The sequence below is a fragment of the Aulonocara stuartgranti genome, assembly GCF_965226115.1.
Source record: "Aulonocara stuartgranti genome assembly, chromosome: 3".
Lineage (NCBI taxonomy): Eukaryota > Metazoa > Chordata > Actinopteri > Cichliformes > Cichlidae > Aulonocara > Aulonocara stuartgranti.
Window position 1 is genome coordinate 77633058 of NC_138941.1, and position 22725 is coordinate 77655782.

Genomic DNA, 22725 nt, shown 5'->3' on the forward strand with positions numbered 1-22725 from the left:
TCCTCAGTGCACACCTTTTCCTCCGCTGTGTTCAAATGCTCTCAGCTGTTAAAGTAGAGGAAAAAGTTTGACATATTTCACGACCACTAAATATTAGAGAAGCCCCTGAAAACCAGCTCACGGTTACTTCCCAAGCAAAAACCCACAGAGCCTAAATCACAACAAATAAGACAATAATAAGACAAATGACTACAAAGTGACACCAGAGGCTGGAGAAGAGCAAGCATAAAGTGACACGTTGTGTGTGCGCACACAATCCTTGTTCACTTGTCCTCAGTTGTTCAGTTGCTACAGGAACTGCAGCAGTCGGGTTACCGTGTCGCTGTGTTGCTCCTCCATCTCAGCCATTGAGACTAGTCGCAATTTATTCTGAGGAAAAACAGAGGAACAAAGAGACGTTTTAAAAAGTTTGTTTGTTGTTGCTGTTGTTTGTTTAAGGTAGAAAAATGAATAAATATACAAAGAATCAGGGCTGTGCGATACGACGATATTAAAACATCTGTTGTTTCATATTATACGCTATTGTTTGTTTCATGGTGTTACAAAATAAACTGTTTACAGCAACATTTTTTCATGGTTGTAATGGTCACTGTAGTGGTGACTTAATTTCTAAAGTTCTCTCTTTCTCTTATATTTAAAATAACCACATTAAGACGGACGAGCGACTGTTTTTACGCGTACTTTCGTTACCAACAATGACGGTAAACCCAGCAAACATCCGTTTGTTTAGTTTCCACATAAACCTTTCACAATAAAGCTCAAGATCCTGTTGAGACTTTTCAAAATAAACTGAAATCATATGCATTATTCTTAAAAATCTAATTTCAGAATATGCATCAAAGAAATGACCTCAAATAAAAACATCACCTATAAATGGCGCTTACAGTCACCACGTGGATGAAGGCACAGAGAATACCAGCATGGCCAGTGACGATGAGGCAGAACCAGTTAGCTCCAAACAGAAGGACCAGTCAAAACAAGTCGAGGACCGTATTCCTAAACGAGGGGCTACCTCTGTAGCATGGACATGGTTTGGTTATGAAAAGCCTGACATGCACCAGAAACCTGTACTATACAAATTATGCTGCAAACCTCTGCCCACCACTACTCAAACACTCAAACCTACACAAGAATCAGATGTAAGAGTTTGGAGAGAGTTTATGGCTGAGAAGCAAAAAAGAGCCGTCAGGTGCTCAAAATAAACCTTAGACTCAAACATTAGAACAGGCTTTTCCTCGCCGCACGCCGTGTAATAAATACTCACAAAGAAAACGGCGTGTCTAAAAGTGTATAGTTTCATGCATCGGTCAAAACACTCGACTCCAGGTACACGATGCACAGCTGGAAACACTTCACACAAGTCGAGTTGCCTGAGATTCACAGAATTTACAGAAAATGCACTATTTTGTGATATATATCGTTATCGGGAGAGAAATGTCTTATATCGGGATTTTGGTGATTTTGGTGATATCGCACAGCCCTACAAAGGATTATAACTAGGGATGGGTATTGATAAGATTTTCACGATTCTGATTCCGTTTTCGATTCTGTTTAACAATTCGATTCTTTATCGATTCTTTTTAAAAAAGGAGAACACTAAGGTCGATTAGCTTAGAACTTTGTTTTATATCTTCTCTTTGAACAAGATAGAAATTTAGGAGTAACATGGCCTTACAAACCCAACAGTGAGATCTTAAGAGATCCAGCCTATGGCTCTTCAATGGGGTGTCACAGGGACCCCGGGGAAAAAAATTGTAAATGTAAAATAATAAAATAAATATTCTTCTGTAGCAATAACAAAGTATAACATAAATTGTTCTGTGGCAATTACACAAGAATATCCAGTAATGTCCCTGCCTACAATTAAACACATTCACTTACCGAAAATCGGGGGCATCTGCTGTGGCAAACGGGTGCAAGCCTTTGACCACAAACTTAGTCACTGCTCGGTGACATTAGTCTATCCTGGCTTGAAAGGAGACGCTGCCGGCAGACTGCAGCGAGAACTGCCAGCATCTGAGCCAGACTCTGTCTCTCTCATCATGGTCACCTAAACGCACAGTAATGGCAGTAATGGCAGATAAGGCAGATCACGCTAACATAATATGCACTGTTAGTTGATTATTTACCTGCCGCATTAACGGGAGAGGACGTGCAAACGTTGCCGCTGCTGCTGGGTTGAGATTCACGAGTCCGGAGCGGAATTAAAAACACGTGTCATTGCGTGTTTTGTGAGCAAATGCTTTTGCATATTCGTAGTGTTTCCTCCCTTAAATGAAGTATCTACTTTGCAAGTTGCCCTGTTGTCATCCGTTCTTGTAAAGTATAACCAAACTTTTTAGCGTTTGAGCCGCCATGTTTCCTGCCAGGTAAATGACGCTCTGCAACGTGGTGACGTCATTCGGGGCGACTGGAATCGATAAGGGAATCGTTTGCAAAAATGGCAAACGATTCCAAGGAACTGAAACAGTGGGAACCGGTTCTCAACAAGAACCGGTTTTCGATACCCATCCCTAATTATAATACACGTAGAGCTGCAGACACATAACAGCATTCTGTTGCAACACCAGCAGTTTATAATTAAAGTTACATACATACCTTGAAAAACTAAATCAATCACAACATTAAGCTCACCTTGTGTTTGTAGAGAAGGTGATCAGGTTTTTTCTTCAGCTGCTCTGGATCATCACCAGCTTGTAGCTTCATCTTTTTTTTCACTGGGTGAAGTCTTTCCTTTTCTTTTCATTGCTCTGCACTTGAAAACCAAAGTGTGTGATCAAAGGTGAAATAAGTGATATTTTTCCACTGCAGGGTTTAGAGTGCTCCAAGTAGTGATAGCTGTTCATCCACTTTTCAAATAATCTCCAGGGATCTGAATTTTTAAGAAAGATAAAAATGTCTTTGCTTATATCAGGCTAAAAGCTTGATATAGACATAACTGTTTATAATATGTCAGCATCCCTGTGAGGGTGCTGGGGAGCATCGCCCTCACTATATGATGTACGCACTCACAGTGTCTAATAGGAAGTTTTGATTTTGTTATGCTTTTGTTTTGAAGTCCGTTAACCTCTCTCTCTCTCTCTCTCTCTCTCTCTCTCTCTCTCTCTCTCTCTCGCTCTCCCTTGAAGTCAACTTCCTGAAGGCCTTAGTCATGGAGTGCACACATGATTATGGCCTAATGATGTTCACCTGAGAGGAGTTTACCAATCACCCACTGATAGTGGGTTGAACCATCTGATGAGAGCTGAGGGGGGAGTGGGTTGAATTTTCAGTTTGATTTGATTTAGTTAGTTGGGACATTGTTTAGCTGGGGGTGTTTTGTAATTAGATATTTGTGAGGTGTGTCAAAATAACTGCAATGTTTCACTGTATAGGTTTTTGTAGTTGGGCTGTGTCGGGGTGGGAAGACCTTTTTACATTTTATTGGTGCTGGTATGACCAGCATCTATTTAAGGAGGGGTTTGTTGAGAGGCTTGGGGGATTTTTTCTAGATGTGTTGCTGATGAGCATGACAAAACCTCTGTACCACAAAAAAAGAGAAAATATATTCAAAGCTTTGAAAACAATTGAAGGCTCGTGTGGTTGTTTTTTCCATTTGGTCCCCTTCACATTGCCGTGCCACCGCTACAATCCCCCACAAGGCATATAGTTATTATTGATGTATTATGTAGTTATAATTATTAGTATTTAATCACATTAGCACAACAGGGTGACAAAAATAGTCCACATACTTCTCAGCATTTCAAAAATTATGTTTTCAACAAATGTTGGGGTAAAAACACAGTTACAGGGAAAATGTGTTTGTCTGCAAATATTAACTAAACATTTCTATGTTCTATGCTACAAAATAGACATAATGATAAATGTGCTGAGGTGAAACTAAACTTTAACTAGAAAAATTTGCATTTCCTGCGAAAATGCAGTGTGGATGCTTTAAAGCTGAAGCTGTATGCAAAAAGTAGCTGAAAAAGCTGAAAAGTTGCAGAAATTGTAAAAACTTTGCAGAAGCAAAAGAAGTTTGCTAAAATGGAATAACTTAGCAGAACTGCAATATCTTAGAGGAAACATAATACTTGGCAGAGATACAATAGCATAGCAGAATTTAGCAGAAATATTGTAACTTACCAGAAACATGATAACTTCTCAAAAATACAAGAATTTAGGAGAAATAGTATAAGATAACAGAAAGAATATATTTAGCCAAAAATACTTAAACATTACAGAAACACTATGATTTAGAAAAATAGTACAACAGAGCAGAAATATTGTGATTTACCAGAGACACTGTGATGAACTATGAATATTGTAATTTTAAATTAAGACTATGTTTTAGCACAAATATTATAATTTGGCAGAAATACTATAATTTAGCAGAAATACTATATTAAGCACAAATCCTATAAAAAGCAGAAATGGTATGATTAAGCATAAATACTACATTTAGTAGAAATACTTTGTTTTAGCACAAATCCCATAAAAAGCAGAAATACTGTACTATGATTTAGTAGAAAAACTATAATTAATCAGAAATACTAAATTTAGCAGAAATACTATATTAAGCACAAATCCAATGAAAAGCAGAAATAATATGATTAAGCATAAATACTACATTTAGCAGAAATACTATATTAAGCACAAATCTTATAAAAAGCAGAAATACTATATTAAGCACAAATCCTATAAAAGCAGAAATAGTATATTAAGCACAAATCTTATAAAATAGCAGAAACAGTATGATTTAGCACAATAGTAATAACTTAAACAGAAAAACTGGAAAAGCAAAATGGACAGCTGAAAAAATGCTGAACATGCTGAGGGTCCCTCAAATATACTTGTTAAATGAAAAAAATTAGCAAAAAAATCTATAACAGCCACACAATCACAAATATGTACACATAAGAAAACACACATGCACAGAGAGACACACACACAAGATCCAATTCAGTCAACCAGTCTAAATATATTGAATTTGAATCTTAGAATGAGATCATCCCATTAAAAGCCTTTCTCTCTCTCTCTCTCTCTCTCTCTCTCTCTCTCTCTCTCTCTCTGTCACACACACACACACACACACACACACACACACACACACACACACTCACACTCACATACACACAAGGAGAGAGAAGTGAGTTTCTAGGTCAGCCTGGGAGCTGCTGAATTTGAATCCACCAATCAGAGAGCCTGTGCACTCTTTCCCTCCAAAACAGGTGCATCCTTTTTACACACGCAGCACAGAGAGGCACAGGATTATTGCAGTCTATTTCTCATAATGACGACTCCCCTCAAACAAATGACCATAATTTCCTAACCGTAGGAGCTAGAACGGTCATTCTTACACCGTTTTTTTTTCAGAAGAGATGGGGGAATCTTCAAGTGTTGACAATTTATCATTAAAATATGAATTTTTAGAGATATATGACACGGATGACTTGTTGACTTAGAAGCCACGAATTCCCCAATATGCAAATTTGAATACCTGGAGCCCACATACATGATTGGCTGGCTGGGAAGCTGTGCAGGCCCTGATTTGTGGATTTGAATTCCTCAGCCCTCAGATATGATTGGCTGGCTTAGAAGCCATGAAGTCCCCAATATGCAAATTTGAATGCCTCAGGACACATATATGATTGGCTGGAAAACCGTGCAGGACCTGATTTGAAAATTTGAATGTCTAAGTCCTCACAGAGGATTGGCTGCCTGGGGACTTGGCAGAAATATATAGAAATAGTATGATTAAGCATAAATACTACATTTAGTAGAAATACTATGTTTTAGCACAAATACTATAAAAAGCAGAAATACTATAATTTAGCAGAAATACTATATTAAGCACAAACCCTATAAAAAGCAAAAATAGTATGATTAAGCATAAACACTACATTTAGTAGAAATACTATGTTTGAGCACAAATCCTATAAAAAGCAGAAATACTGTACTATGATTTAGTAGAAAAACTATAATTAATCAGAAATACTATATTTGGCAGAAATACTATATTTTGCACAAATCTTATGAAATAGCAGAAACAGTATGATTTAGCACAATAGTAATAACTTAAACAGAAAAACTGGAAAAGCAAAATGGACAGCTGAAAAAATGCTGAACATGCTGAGGGTCCCTCAAATATACTTGTTAAATGAAAAAAATTAGCAAAAAAATCTATAACAGCCACACAATCACAAATATGTACACATAAGGAAACACACATGCACAGAGAGACACACTACCAAGATCAAATTCAGTCACCCAGTCTAAATATATTAAATTAGAATCTTAGAATGAGATCATCCCATTAAAAGGCTTTCTCTCTCTCTCTCTCTCTCTCTCTCTCTCTCTCTCTCTCTCTCTCTCTCTGCCTGTCACACACACACACACACACACACACACAGACACACAGGGAGAGAGAAGTAAGTTTCTAGGTCAGCCTGGGAGCTGCTGAATTTGAATCCACCAATCAGAGAGCCTGTGTACTTTTTCCCGCCAAAACATGTGCCTCTTTTTACACACGCAGCACAGAGAGGCACAGGATTATTGCAGCCTATTTCTCATAGTGAGGACTCCCCTCAAACAAATGACCATAATTTCCAAACCGTAGGGGCTAGAGCGGTCATTCTTACACCGTTTTGTTCAGAAGAGATGGGGGAATCTTCCAGTGTTTACAATTTATCATTAAAATATGAATTATTAAAGATATTTGACTTGTAATGCACCATAACTGAGTAGAGCGAAGCAAAAACTGCCTTGACTTGCCCTCAAACAACGCTTTCTAACTCGAAATCTGTTTGGAGTATCGATATCATTCTTTCACCGTAAGAGACAGCAGGCTTTGGTGAACAATCATGGAAATTTTCAGGTCTCTGTGGAAATCCAACAAAAAGTTATGACGAGAGAAAAAAGTGGTTCATTTCCACAGTTTGAAATCTGAAGAAATCTGAGCGAAGGACGAATTTCCTACCCTCAAACAAGTCCAACTCATTTCAGAACGGTAATAGGTGAGAAAGAAATTCTTGAATTGTGAGCGTCAGGGGTGTCTGAAGATATTCGGGGACAAGCCTCATGTCTTAACTTTGCTTCGTTAAGGAGATATGACGATTCGAATATGCCTCTCATTACAGAAATCCAGCGGTGATTTTGAACAAGCTCTCCATTCACTTTATATGGAGAGTTTTCTGACCTTGTGTTAGTCTGAGAAGATTTGCAAAAATTCTATAAATCCCACAACAATGATGGTGACATTTTCTGAAAGCCAGCAAAAATACCTACGTTTTGATGTATAATTTGTGGAAGTTGAGTGAAAATTGAGCAAGTAGCAGGAAGTTGTTCGGACATGAAGTGAAAATTGCAAAACCTTCAGTGGCACACTGGAAGCCAAGAGCATAGCAACCATAACAACACATGTATTTTGTGAAAAATCACAATTTTGCAACTCAAAACTTTAAGAGGCATAAAAGTAAAACAGTAAAAGATTTGAAAAAGCTGAATCATACCTGAATAGCCCAATAATTTGTGAACATTTTAAAGTTTGAATGGTTGTTCTAGGTGAAAATATGAGGAAGTAGTTAAGTTTCAAAAACAAGCAAATTTTAGCAGAATTGCTGAAGTTTCCCATTCATTTCAATGGGACAAATTAAAGGAAAAAAGTGGAATATTTTAAAAAGTATAATAGTTAAAAATACCAAAAGTCATAGCCGGCATTAGCAAAAATAGTTGAATAGTTTAAAATTTGAACGGTGAAAATCGGCTGAAAATTGTGGAAGTAGTTCTACGGCGAAAAGTGTACGGAAACACCCGGAATAATAATAATAAAGAACTAGAAAAATTTGCATTTCCTGCGAAAATGCAGTGTGGATGCTTAAAGCTGAAGCTGTATGCAAAAAGTAGCTGAAAAAGCTGAAAAGTTGCAGAAATTGTAAAAACTTTGCAGAAGCAAAAGAAGTTTGCTAAAATGGAATAACTTAGCAGAACTGCAATATCTTAGAGGAAACATAATACTTGGCAGAAATACAATAGCATAGCAGAATTTAGCAGAAATATTGTAACTTACCAGAAACATGATAACTTCTCAAAAATACAAGAATTTAGGAGAAATAGTATAAGATAACAGAAAGAATATATTTAGCCAAAAATACTTAAACATTACAGAAACACTATGATTTAGAAAAATAGTACAACAGAGCAGAAATATTGTGATTTACCAGAGACACTGTGATGAACTATGAATATTGTAATTTTAAATTGAGACTATGTTTTAGCACAAATATTATAATTTGGCAGAAATACTATAATTTAGCAGAAATACTATATTAAGCACAAATCCTATAAAAAGCAGAAATGGTATGATTAAGCACAAATACTACATTTAGTAGTAATACTTTGTTTTAGCACAAATCCCATAAAAAGCAGAAATACTGTACTATGTTTTAGTAGAAAAACTATAATTAATCAGAAATACTAAATTTAGCAGAAATACTATATTAAGCACAAATACTATGAAAAGCAGAAATAGTATGATTAAGCATAAATACTACATTTAGCAGAAATACTATATTAAGCACAAATCCTATAAAAGCAGAAATAGTATATTAAGCACAAATCTTATAAAATAGCAGAAATAGTATGATTTAGCACAATAGTAATAAGTTAAACAGAAAAATTGGAAAAGCAAAATGGACAGCTGAAAAAATGCTGAACATGCTGAGGGTCCCTCAAATATACTTGTTAAATGACAAAAATCTGCAAAAAAATTTATTACAGCCACACAATCACAAATATGTACACATGAGGAAACACACATGCACAGAGAGACCCACACACAAGATCCAATTCAGTCAACCAGTCTAAATATATTGAATTTAAATCTTAGAATGAGATCATCCCATTAAAAGCCTCTCTCTCTCTCTCTCTCTCTCTCTCTCTCTCTCTCTCTCTGTCTCACACACACACACACACACACACACACACACACACACACACACACACACACGGGGAGAGAGAAGTAAGTTTCTAGGTCAGCCTGGGAGCTGCTGAATTTAAATCCACCAATCAGAGAGGCTGTGTACTTTTTCCCGCCAAAACAGGTGCTTCTGTTTACACACGCAGCACAGAGACACACAGGATTTTTGCAGTCTATTTCTCATAGTGACGACTCCCCTCAAACAAATGACCATAATTTCCTAACCGTAGGGGCTAGAAGGGTCATTCTTACACCGTTTTGTTCAGAAGAGATGGGGGAATCTTCAAGTGTTGACAATTTATCATTAAAATATGAATTTTTAGAGATATATGACATGGATGACTTGTTGACTTAGAAGCCACGAATTCCCCAATATGCAAATTTGAATGCCTGAGACCACATATGTGATTGGCTGGCTGGGAAGCCGTGCAGGCCCTGATTTGTGGATTTGAATTCCTCAGCCCTCAGATATGATTGGCTGGCTTAGAAGCCACGAAGGCCCCAATATGCAAATTTGAATGCCTCAGGACACTTATTTGATTGGCTGGGAAACTGTGCAGGCCCTGATTTGAAAATTTGAATGTCTCAGTCCTCACAGAGGATTGGCTGCCTGGGGACCTGGCAGAAATATATAGAAATACTATTATTAAGCATAAATACTACATTTAGTAGAAATACTATGTTTTAGCACAAATACTATAAAAAGAAGAAAAACTATAATTTAGCAGAAATACTATATTAAGCACAAATCCTATAAAAAGCAGAAATACTATAATTTAGAACAAATAGTATAAAAAGCAGAAATACTATAATTTAGCAGAAATACTATGTTAGGCACAAATCCTATAAAAAGCAGAAATACTATAATTTAGCAGAAATACTATGTTAGGCACAAATCCTATAAAAAGCAGAAATACTATAATTTAGCAGAAATACTATATTAGGCATAAATCCTATGAAAAGCAGAAATAGTATGATTTAGCAGAAATACTGTATTTAGCACAAGTACCGAAAAGTACCAGAAATACTATGATTTAGCAGAATAGTAATAACTTATTGAAACACAAATGCACAGAGGGACACAGAAACACAGGCTCTAATCCAGTCAACCAGTCTAACTATGTTCAATTTAAATCCTACAATGACATGCTGCCAAATAAGGGCAGGGTCCTCTCTCTCCCACTAACACACACACACACACACACACACACACACACACACACACACACACACACACAGGGAGAGAGGACTAAGTTTCTAGGTCAGCCTGGGAGCTGCTGAATTTGAATCCACCAATCAGAGAGGCTGTTTACGTTTTCCCGCCAAAACAGGTGCATCTTTTTACACACGCAGCACAGAGACATAGACCTGCTTCTTTCAGTTTATTTCACATAGTGAGGATTCCCCTCAAACAAATGACCATAATTTCCTAACCATAGGGACTAGAGCGGTCATTCTTACACCGTTTTGTTCAGAAGAGATGGGGGAATCTTCAAGTGTTGACAATTTATCATTAAAATATGAATTTTTAGAGATATATGACATGGATGACTTGTTGACTTAGAAGCCACGAATTCCCCAATATGCAAATTTGAATACCTGGAGCCCACATACATGATTGGCTGGCTGGGAAGCTGTGCAGGCCCTGATTTGTGGATTTGAATTCCTCAGCCCTCAGATATGATTGGCTGGCTTAGAAGCCATGAAGGCCCCAATATGCAAATTTGAATGCCTCAGGACACATATATGATTGGCTGGGAAACCGTGCAGGCCCTGATTTGAAAATTTGAATGTCTAAGTCCTCACAGAGGGTTGGCTGCCTGGGGACCTGGCAGAAATATATAGAAATACTATGATTAAGCATAAATACTACATTTAGTAGAAATACTATGTTTTAGCACAAATACTATAAAAAGCAGAAATACTATAATTTAGCAGAAATACTATATTAAGCACAAATCCTATAAAAAGCAGAAATACTATATTAGGTACAAATCCTATAAAAAGCAGAAATACTATATTAGGCACAAATCCTATAAAAAGCAGAAATACTATATTAGGCACAAATCCTATAAAAAGCAGAAATACTATATTAGGCACAAATAGTATAAAAAGCAGAAATACTATAATTTAGCAGAAATACTATGTTAGGCACAAATCCTATAAAAAGAATAAATACTATAATTTAGCAGAAATACTATATTAGGCACAAATCTTATGAAAAGCAGAAATAGTATGATTTAGCAGAAATACTGTATTTAGCACAAGTACCGAAAAGTACCAGAAATACTATGATTTAGCAGAATAGTAATAACTTATTGAAACACAAATGCACAGAGGGACACACAAACACAGGCTCTAATCCAGTCAACCAGTCTAACTATGTTCAATTTAAATCCTACAATGACATGCTGCCAAATATGGGCAGGGTTCTCTCTCTCCCACTAAACACACACACACACACACACACACACACACACACACACACACACACACACACAGGGAGAGAGAAGCAAGTTTCTAGGTCAGCCTGGGAGCTGCTAAATTTGAATCCACCAATCAGAGTGGCTGTTTATGTTTTCCCGCCAAAAAAGGTGCATCTTTTTACACACGCAGCACAGAGAGGCACAGGATTATTGCAGTCTATTTCTCATAGTGACGACTCCCCTCAAACAAATGACCATAATTTCCTAACCGTAGGGGCTAGAACGGTCATTCTTACACCGTTTTGTTCAGAAGAGATGGGGGAATCTTCCAGTGTTTACAATTTATCATTAAAATATGAATTATTAAAGATATTTGACTTCTAATGCACCATAACTGAGTAGAGCGAAGCAAAAACTGCCTTGACTTGCCCTCAAACAACGCTTTGTAACTCGAAATCTATTTGGAGTATCGATATCATTCTTTCACCGTAAGAGACAGCAGGCTTTGGTGAACAGTCATGGAAATGTTCAGGTCTCTGTGGAAATCCAAAAAAAAGTTATGACGAGAGAAAAAAGTGGTTCATTTCCAGGGTTTGAAATCTGAAGAAATCTGAGCGAAGGACAAATTTCCTACCCTCAAACAAGTCCAACTCATTTCAGAACGGTAATAGGTGAGAAAGAAATTCTTGAATTGTGAGCGTCAGGGGTGTCTGAAGATATTCGGGGACAAGCCTCATGTCTTAACTTTGCTTCGTTAAGGAGATATGACGATTCGAATATGCCTCTCATTACAGAAATCCAGCGGTGATTTTGAACAAACTCTCCATTGACTTTATATGGAGAGTTTTCTGACATTGTGTTGGTCTGAGGAGATTTGCGAAAGTTCTATGAATACCACAACAATGATAGTGACATTTTCTGAAAGCCAGCAAAAATACCTACGTTTTGATGTATAATTTGTGGAAGTTGAGTGAAAATTGAGCAAGTAGCAAACAGTTGTTCGGACATGAAGAGAAGACTGCAAAAGCTTCAGTGTCACACTGGAAGCCAAGAGCATAGCAACCATAACAACGCATGTATTTTGTGAAAAATCACAATTTTGCAACTCAAAACTTTAAGAGGCATAAAAGTAAAACAGTAAAAGATTTGAAAAAGCTGAATCATACCTGAATAGCCCAATAATTTGTGAACATTTTAAAGTTTGAATGGTTGTTCTAGGTGAAAATATGAGGAAGTAGTTAAGTTTCAAAAACAAGCAAATTTTAGCAGAATTGCAGAAGTTTCCCATTCATTTCAATGGGACAAATTAAAGGAAAAAAGTGGAATATTTTAAAAAGTATAATAGTTAAAAATAGCAAAAGTCATAGCCGGCATTAGCAAAAATAGCTGAATAGTTTAAAGTTTGAACGGTGAAAATCGGCTGAAAATTGTGGAAGTAGTTCCACGGCGAAAAGTGTACGGAAGTCCTAAGAATAATAAAGAATAAAGAGAAACAGGAACTCAATAGTGTGGATGCTTAAAGCATCCACACAATAAAGAGAAACAGGAACTCAATAGTGTGGATGCTTAAAGCATCCACACAATTAATATTACCACTACAGTCTGTTAACCACCAAATTAATCTATGCTGGTCAGCTAGCTAAAAGTCTTTACTTTAGCAGCTTAAATCAGAGGCTAACATTAGCATTTGTTAGCATCAGCCAGGAAGGTCTAAGACTTAAACTATAGGGTTAGTGTAACTTTGCCTGAAACCCTTTAAAGTGTACTGTGGAGCCAACTGTAAAACATAGGTATTATTATATTACTTATTAGAGTCCTAAAATAATTTCTTCCTCTCTATACATTAGTAGATCCATGACGTTTTCACTTTTCACCAGTTATCTACATCACTGACTTTCACTAATTAGCTAGTCAGCTGTCACAGCTGTGTAATACCCAGAGAGACACAGACAGCTAACTATAGTATTTATGAAAACTGGTCCAGCCACTGAAGGGCAAAACAGGTGGTATCATAGTAAAAATTATTTTAACATTAACTAAAATGGAAAGCTTAAGTCATGTTAAACCTAAAAAACGATTATTTTAAAAATGAGTCAGCAAAATATTCCTGACTTGTCTGGAGACAGCAGAAACCTGTTAACAAATAAATTAACAATTCTTTCTAAATAAAAACGCAGAGTCTTTTGAAAAACATTATTGTAATAAAAGAAAATATGAGTTTTAATATTTACCACAGAAATTTGAAGGCAGTTTCTCCAACGCCAGAGTCCAAAATCCAGATGAAGCCTGAAAGAAGTGTAATGGCTGCTCTTACTTTTTCCTCCTTTTCGGGTTCTTTTTCCCACAATGCATTGCAGTAGTTGAGAAATACGGAAAAATACATGTAAACGACTAATACGGAAAATTCCTTCACATTTATACAGTAGATTGTACTGTATTTTTACGGATTTGTTTTACAGTGTAGAGGTCTGGGCATTCCTCGCTGCACTGTACAGCATACACCACATTGTTAAGATTGTGTTTGGGATGAACCAGTTTGTGTCTGAGTGTGTTGCTGGGTCTGAAGTACACTGGGATGTCGTGCTTGGAGAAGACTCTCCTGAGTTTCTCTGATAAACCTGCTACATAAGGGATGATGCTGTTGTTCTGTCTGTTGCTCCCTTCTCTGCTTGCTGTCTCAGACTCCTGTTGTGTCTCCACTAGTTTCATAAAGGCCCAGTTTGGATAACCACATGTTTTAATGTTCCTTTTCTTTCTCTTCACCTTAGAGGGAACGTTCCCTGTTGCCTTCAAGCCGTTATGACCTGGATGGTTGAAAAAGTGCACAGACTTAGTAAAACTTGTAATCTGTAGAGTAAATCATTTGGAAGTGCCACCATCAGGCCGGAGCCTTTCTGTGTTTGCGTGTTCTTCCAGTGTTTGTGTGGCTTTAAAGCTTCAGACTCACACGTGCAGCCATCACCTCAGAGATAAACAGCAGCACTGAGTTGCTCAGCGTTAAATAATGATCACATTCAAATGTTTATCTAACGCTTTGTGCACTAAATCAGCAGATTGATGATTTTCTGCTTTAATCTCGTCTTATTTGTTACAGCTGCTGAATTTTAATTTCATCTTCTTCACAGATTTTAAATTATTTTATCATCATCATCTACTGACGTCTGATTGGAGCAGGCAGCAGTTACAGGGATCATTTCTGCAGGAGAAGAAGAGTCATGTGACATGTGACCATCAGGTCAGAGTCTGCCTTCATCCTCACACCTGCTGTGCTGCTGACACTGACAGCAGACGCTCCTCCCTGTGAGTCTGAGAAGATGAAACTTTGAGGTTGTTCTTCAGAGCTCATGATGTTCAGTCTGTTTAATCAGCACTTTGTTCCTCTAACAGGAACTCAGGTCCCTCCTCTTCCTCCTGTAGATGCAGCAGCTTCACTTCCTGTCTTCACTGAGCTCTGGGATCACAGATTTATGGTTAAAGTAACAGGAAGTTAACGTGCCGTGGTCACAGAAGATATAAACACTTCACTCTGAGACTCCAGATCATGTGATCTGATCCTAATGCTGGAGAAAAATGCCCACAGCACTAACCCACACCAACATCTGGGCTTCATGTTAAGCAGCTGTTACTTCTCAGTAATGAGACGAAATGTGTTATTCAATCAGTCATGAAATGTACAACAAAAATGGCTGAAATCAGAAATGCAGAGGCTAAAGGCTCCTCCTGTGGCTTCTATGTGATAAACTGTCTTCTCAGACAAAGCTGGAGAAACTTATTACAAACATGTGCAGCTAAGACGGCTGCACCAGGCCATATAACTTAAAGTCTGTTAACGACCGTCTCCATAGACCTCATTCTCCCCCATCAGTAAACACAGTGATATTCCAACCTGTTTATCAGAGGGTGGCAGCAAAAGTAAAATTTATAAATATTTTTTGTATAATTATTCTACTAACTTTTTAACTTCCACTTACTCGTCATCTAAAGACAGTAAGGAGACCTCTTATTTGGTCATCCTTTTTTTCACTTTCTAGCAGTAAAGATGAGGGGAGGAGTTTATGTTTATGGAAAAGTACCTTCAGTCTTCTCTTCAAAGTCCTTCAGCAGAGAAACATTCTTGTTTCCTCTGATGTGAGTTTCAGAATGATGCTGGCTTCCCATCTTCATAAAAACGATCCGTCTTTCCTGCTGTGAGCTTGACAAACTCCAAGTCCAGCTTACAATGAGGAGAAAAAAGTATTAAGGTTTAAAATAAAGCATAAAATCCATGAAATGAGAAGTGAAGATGATTTGATTTTACATTCTGTCCACTCGGTAGCTGCGTGGCTACAATCACACCTGACAGTATCACCTGGAAAGAAGGCTAAAACATGTCTGTTACCCACTTCCACACCAAAGTTGCCCACACAGTGAAACATTTCCATTTATTTGGAGTATTTACATACAAGTCCATGATTCCCTCATTTTAACTCTGATTGGGGTCCAATCAGACCCTGAGAAACATATTAGGTTTTTAGCTGATGTTCAACTTTCCGAGAGCCTTTTTTCTTATTTTCTCTGTTTGCTGTTTGTTCTGTGTGTTCACTGTCTGCTGTTAGACTGTTTAAACGGGCCTATCAGAGCCTGTTGCCGAGCTGCAGCTGTGGAACAGCCACAGCAAAAGATGTTTGGTGTGACAGGCGCACCTGCAGACACACAACTATGCAGTGAGTGACCCCCGTGCAGCAACACTTTGGTGCAGTATGAGTTGTGTTAGTTTCACACACACTGCACACACAAATATAATGACCCACACTTCTTGTTCATATATCTCACTCATTCATTTGGACTTTGGTGAAATCCACTAGTTCTATTTGGAGCACATTTAGTGAGAGAGAGATACTCCCATACGGTTTATGACAAAATTTAATCCGAAGTGATTGATGGCCCTAATCATGACCTTTTGACCTCCCCCCTCCCCCCCGGAAGTGTGTAATGAGCGTGACGAATTGCATCCGGAGAAGGGGGGGTGGGAAACCCCCCGCATCCGGAGAAGGGAGGAGGGAACCCCGAAAGCGCGCCAGCGTGACGAATTGCATCCTGAGAAGGGAGGGGGGAAACCTCCGGAAGCGCGCCATCTGTTGTTGGGAAAAAAAAAAAAGTTTTTAGAGGGAGGGACTGCAGCATGGGAGGAGAATAAAAGCAGATAGGAGGAGGAGTTCACAATTTCTAAGCCTCAGACACAAGATGGATTTCATTCTGCAGGCCAGCAGCTCTCCTGTGTCCGATGAGATCTGCTCTCCCAAAGAAGAAGGCTTTGAATATGACATATTCAAATACAGCATATTTACTATGGAAGGCCTCGATCCGGACCTTATGACACTTCTGGAAATACTCCGGTCATGTCTAGTCATTTTCAGACCTGATGCGTCATGTTCCATAAACATGAGGGGAGGGGTTTAGTTCCTGAAGCACAGCGGTGATGCAGCAGCTGATTCTGTGCTGTATAGAGAGACAGAGCGGCAGCTAGTTTTCCGCAAACTCATAGTCTGAATTCTGTTTCAATATTATGACGATTTTCTCTGTATTTTTTTTTACAATAGCGGATGTAATTTTACTTTCTTAAGCTGCACCGGCGTTTGTAATGGGAATAAAGAGTGACTTCCTGTAGAGAACCGTTTCTCTCAATAGTATTTTATTTTCCTATAATACAGACGCAGTAAAAAACCTTTAAGATGATCAGCCTAGCAACAAATTGCATTTTTAGGCTACACCATAGCTTGTGATGAAAAGAAGAACTTTCTATCCGCTTGTAACCTACAGGCTGCCTACCCCATATGTGTAAAAAATGAATAAATATTCCTTAGTGAATAGTCTTCTTTGAATACTACTTTTCCTTTTGAGAATCCCTTTTACAAGGGACTGAAAAACAAACCATAATTACCATGACAGGCGATCTTGTTTCACACACACACACACACCGCGGGTCAAGGAGGAGAGAGACAGCAGATATCAGTTTTTTCTCAATGCTTATAACCTATAACACGCCCCCCCAAAAAATATTATTATTATTATTATTAAAACATCTATATGAGGTAGGTTTTGCGCAGCCTGCTCCTTGGTAGAGTTTTTTTCTTCATTACTTTTACAATGGGTTTTCTCAATAGACAGAAAATGAAAATGAGGAGTCAACAGCCGATATTATCATTGCTTGTAACCCGGTAAATAATTTCGTACATCTCCCCATAAAATAAGCCTTAGTGGAAAAAAGCTCATATTCGAATAAGTTTATTAAAGCACCCCCCTCTGTGGGAAAGAGTTTTTTTCTCAGAGTCAACCATGAGGCAAGTTTTGTCAACAGCAAGAACAAAGCCAGACAACTGTTGCCCATAAGGTAAAACAAATATCCGCCTCTAAGTCGTATTTTACCGTTGCAGAATGTGGAAAACAGACAGCGTTCACAAGAAGGCACCCAAAAAAAGGAAATTGGATACCCCAACTCTCCCGACTGCACACACACACACACACACACCCTTGCATAGATAAACTCTGAATATAGTAGTGGGACTTCAGCTGTTTATGTAACTTACTATCTTAAGACTTTTGTGTCTACAATAATTAGTTTCCTTGGAACCAGATCCCTACCTGTTATTAATTCTCCACTGTACCCATGGTTCAGAAAATTACAGTCAGCCTGCCAGGGACACGTCACTCAGAGAGCTTTTAGAAACATGAGAGGCATCCATACATTTAGAGCACGGGCCTGTTATCAGAAAAAAGTACAAGCCGGAGTTGAATGGTGTTCAGTTTCACCTTCCTTCCTGTTGCTCTATGACGTAGTTTGAAACAGAAACTACAAGTGAGTCAGTCTCGGGTCGAGGTTAGGATTTCCAAAATCAGAGTTCACACACATGTAGCTCTTGATCATATATGTTCATATGTTAACAGTCTTTTTCTTCCCCTTCTTTATTTCTGTGGGAGTCAGGTGGCAGGAGCTCTGTGGTGGTATTTCATCTCCAAAGGCATTGAGTATCTGGACACTGTGTTTTTCATCCTGAGGAAAAAATTTAACCAGGTCACCTTCCTGCACGTCTACCATCATTGCTCCATGTTCACGCTCTGGTGGATTGGCATCAAGTGGGTGGCAGGAGGACAGTGTGAGTAGCTTACAACACAGCAGACATCAGCTATATGATATATATATGAATTTATCAGCATTGCTGTTGATAAAGCCTTCACCGGCTCTGTAGTTTTGTGGTTTATACTGGGTGAGGGCTGGGAAGAGACACAAATGCCTTGGTGGATGCTTCAGGAAGCTAAACCAAACATGTGGAGCTACTTGTCTATAAACCTTTTATTCACTACTGGTTAATGTATTCATTATTGTTGTTTGTTGAGCTTTTTTTTTTTTTTTAAATAATATGCATCTGCATATTAACAGCCATGCTAGCAACTCTGTAAAGGTATACCACAGGCAGAGGAGCACTTTGAGCTAAGTGCTAATGCCAACAAGGCAACATGTTGAGAGTAATAGCATTTAATCGCTGAAGTTTACTATTGGGTACAATGTTTATCATGTTCACAGTATGTATTTAGCATGATAACACGCTATCACTTGCTAATTAGTAAACACAGGTGCAGCTATATGTATATTTGCAAGTAGATGATTGTGACTGAGAGTAAACTGAGTCTGAACACTGATGAGGAAGCTAGATGACAAATTTCACTGAAACCCACAAGCATAGTATCGTCATATGTAGCTTGGATAGTTTAATCTGGATTCATGGGCCCCTGGACCTACACTTGTTTGTATCTCCCACCCCCCTCAACTATTGTCTTTTTATTGGATACAGACAGCAGGAGTTCAGAGCAACTCAGTTTAAGATTTTTTTTAACTATAGTAAGCAGAACAAAATTAAAAACTTATTGTTTCTTCTACTGCAGCATTCTTTGGTGCACATATGAATGCGATGATCCATGTCCTGATGTACCTGTATTACGGTCTTGCCTCCTGTGGACCTAAGATCCAAAAGTACCTGTGGTGGAAGAAGTATCTGACAATTATCCAGATGGTAGGTTGATTTCCAGGGTGGCTGATTTTGAAATTAAATATACTGATTGTAGGGATCATTTGACTGAAAATCATTCTTCTTGCTACGAAAGAACGGTGAAAACACAATATGGTGCAAAAGCATAACTCTTATTCTCTCTTTGGGGCTCAGATTCAGTTCCATGTCACCATCGGTCACACGGCCTTGTCTCTCTATCTCTAAAGACAGAGCACATATCTGAACCACTGGAACACAGAGGTAAGAGAAATCTGTGGAGATACATGCGAAGGATTAAACTATAAATTAGTTAATATTAGATTATTTCTGCCAAGAAAAATGTTGCCTGAGTTGATGTAGCAGTAATCTTGTTTGCGTTGGCCATGTTTCTTTTGGTTTGTGTTACCTTACCTGCTTTTCTTTCATACTCTCTTTAGGTAATAAAGCCACATCTTTACCATGAAGCTACCTTTGGCTCTGGTGTTTGCACTCACCCTCCCCATCATCAGGGCTCAGGTTCCCCACTGGGGCCCGTGTCCAGAGCCTGCTGTTCAACCCCCCGTCAGCCTTAAACAGGTACCAGTGACGATGCAGACTGTGCAGAATATGCTGAACACATTAGGCGTGAATGTCATGAGATACTTCTTCTCTCGCACAGTTTGAAAAGGAAAAAGCTGACACCACAAACATTATCAGAGATTTCTGTTAAACGAGAATTTATTAATATAAATATTGTTTTCATGTGAAAAAATAATTTAATTTATTAAAAGTACTTTTTATTTATATAGTTTATAATATATTATTTTTTTTTTCAGCATTTCAGCATAATCTTTGTTGTAAGTCAACTCAGTACCCAAAGTATTGTGTAAGTAAAGCTTTTCAGTACCTTTAATAGCATAGAAATGTGCATACATTAGTACAATAACTGAATAAATGAAGACAGACTTTTTCCCAGAGGGGAAACTTGGCAAAACATTGTGTTTAATTACTTCCTCAGCTGGTGTAGAGTAGGTTTTTATAAAACACATACCATATATCAGAGTATGTAGATTTATTCATAGTCTGCCGACCCCCTCTTCTTCTTCTCTGTGTTGGTGTTGTTGTTCGTGTGCGTGTGTGTGTGTGTGTGTGTGCGCCTTAGAAGTCAATTAATACATTAGCCATACTTAAAAAACATCTGAATTTCATTTAGAACTGAGATTCTAAGTTGTAAGGAGGAATCTTATGCACAGCCAGAAACATGTTTCCCCACTTTCACAACGCTGAGGTGTCAAATCCACAACCCCCAACAAATGGTTTGTTACATGCGGGTGTGAAGGGCAAGCTTTACTTACACAGCCTCACACACAGTAGATTTTTAAAGTTTTTGGGTACAGTGGTTTAGCCACAGATGCAACATCCACTTTTGATAAAGATCACTCCACCTGTTTATTTCTTAAGAAATTAAGCATCTTTTATTAAGCTCTTATTTATAATTGTCTACACAATAATAGACACCGTGTGCTCTGTGACATTATAGTCTTCTACTGCTGCTTCCATCGGTTTGCATTTTAAACTCCCAGCCTTTCAGTTTGTTATGAACAACTTTATATCACAAAATGTTAGAAATATAAACTGAACCATGCGACTTTTTTTTTATTTTCTGTTTGATGGAAGGACTTAAGACACGAGTTAAAACACTGTCACCCTTTACAACAAAACAAAGTGTGGCGTGGATGTGATGGACCAGATGGTTCGGGAGTACACTGTCCGCAAAGGAACACGGCGCTGGCCAGTTGCCGTGTTTTATAACATGATTGACATGGCAGCACTGAATGCACATGTGCTGTATCAAGCATGCACCGGGACGAAGGAAAGACGGGTGGACTTCCTGGTGGAGCTTGCAAGGGAGTTGGCTCACTCTCATGTAGCTGCGAAGAAGGCAAGAAAAGAACAGTTGCTTTGCACACAACCCTCCACACCTAGCCCTGGAAAAAGAGCCAAGAACAATCATGCCACTGTGCAATGTGTTCACTGCAACAGATACACATGTGGTAAATGCAGACTACAGATACCGTGGCAGTGCCAGGATTGTGAGTGATTGCTGAAAATGTTGAAATGTACTCACTCACTTTTTATTATTATTTGTAAAAATGTGTACAAATGGTTGGTTTTTTGTACTGTTTTTATCAATAAATCTCAGCAACAAAGGACATACACCCATGTGTGTTGATTTCTCCCTAAGATGGCAAACTGAAACACTCCAAGTTGGTGACTTTTGGAGATTTATTTCCCTGGATGATTGAGAATGCATCAAGATGAAACACAAAAGGAAGTTCACAGCTTTTAGCAGCTCCAGCACCCCCTCATCCACACACCCCCACTCCCCTCCCTCATGAATACCTTTTTAACAACCTAATATACATATGAATGACTAGCCAATTTAGCTTCCACTTGGCTGAAGCTAAAGCTTAGCTAAAAGCCTACCAGCCATTTGGCTGGTGGCGGGTTTTCTAGGTAGAAACGTAGAAGCCTGGGAGTCCTAGTTAAACAATTCTAAATGACAGTGTGATGGTCATAGCACTTTATGCGGGTCAAATGTGTTAAGGATAATGTTTATCAATGTAAAATTGCAAAGAACTTGTGGATAGATTATAACATTTTGTAAACAGTTACCTCAGAAGCTGTACTGGTAGATCTATGTATATAAGGTAAAACTATCCACAGTACTTCCACTTAAGTAACTAAACACATAAAGTCACCCTTACCAATAATCCACTGCTCCTTGAAAAAGTAGCACAAACAGACAACTGACTGAGCAATGATAAGTAGAGCTACCCGAGGCCGAGACTCAAGCAGAAGAAAATTAAAAGTTGTTGTTTTTGTGGCTCGAAAAATTAAAGAAAGTATGTTTAATAATTCAACAAGACCCGCACCTTCAACACATGTACATTCAAATTTTGGAACAGGCTCAACATTGCTGCTGTTCAATAGTTTTTATCCGTTTGAAAAAGTCATTTTACGGCTTTAATGTTTCCAGCTGATAAGGAGAATGAGTGCGTTTCAAATGTGCGTCCAAAGGCTTTAAACATCTGCTTTGTCTGTAACGACAGTATCAAACTACAGAGCATTGTTTTTACTAAAATTCAACATTTTCCGATGAAAATTTGGCTACTTTTTTTTTTTCTTTACTGTAACACGCACCTCAATGCCATTTTTAGGATATTCTTGGTGATCCCACCTTTTTCATATTTATGCTTTTGGCACTGAGGGTATCTAATACGCATGTTGTCACTGTGTTTGTACTACCAGCTGTGAGGGCTCTGCTTTTGCTTTGAGC

The 22725-nt window shown here is 38.2% G+C and overlaps 2 protein-coding genes and 1 long non-coding RNA gene across 3 annotated transcripts in view; 1 reads left to right on the forward strand and 2 right to left on the reverse strand.

Moving 5' to 3' along the window:
* The window catches only part of LOC309703657 (uncharacterized protein), a 196702-nt gene that overhangs the window by 137823 nt on the left and 36154 nt on the right, over positions 1-22725 (reverse strand). The window lies entirely within an intron of this gene.
* Positions 1-22725, reverse strand: part of LOC309703664 (uncharacterized protein) — a 163423-nt gene that overhangs the window by 120522 nt on the left and 20176 nt on the right. The window lies entirely within an intron of this gene.
* On the forward strand, positions 19627-20533 carry LOC309703719. Its single transcript, XR_014275982.1, has 3 exons — positions 19627-19667; positions 19844-19982; positions 20222-20533. It is a non-coding gene; the product is annotated as an uncharacterized lncRNA (long non-coding RNA).